This window comes from Aplysia californica, unplaced genomic scaffold (genome assembly GCF_000002075.1).
Source record: "Aplysia californica isolate F4 #8 unplaced genomic scaffold, AplCal3.0 scaffold00089, whole genome shotgun sequence".
NCBI lineage: Eukaryota > Metazoa > Mollusca > Gastropoda > Aplysiida > Aplysiidae > Aplysia > Aplysia californica.
This window is the reverse complement of record NW_004797359.1, coordinates 1266702-1267141: the sequence shown is the minus strand read 5'-3', so window position 1 is coordinate 1267141 and position 440 is coordinate 1266702.

The following is a 440-nucleotide window of genomic DNA, read 5'->3' as shown; positions in this document are numbered from 1 at the left end:
GAAATAGTGCCCAGCTTTGCTTTATTTTCCCGAACGTTCGGAGAAATAGTGCCCAGCTTTATTTTCCCGAACGTTCAGAGAAATAGTGCCGGCCTTAAAAAGTCCAACAAACCAACAATACAAATACAAAAACATTGTAACATTGCCAATTATGACATATTGTTGGCAATACAAATGTACTAGACTATTTCACTATATTTCCTCTTCGAAGAAAGTTGTAAAATACTGATGTAAAGTGTCTTCCAAGCCCTACCACTAGCATCAGCGTGTATAGCAACGCGAAGCCTCGCTGTGCGGCGCAGCCAAAGGTGCCCTCAACCGGCCGCCATGTTTTAGTTTCAATTCCTCACAGCGAATCGGCGATCGCGAAGAGGGAGTTCCGCTTCTATAAGTGTAGAATTCTGTGCTAAAAAGCGAACTTTTTTCGACGTACACGCTCA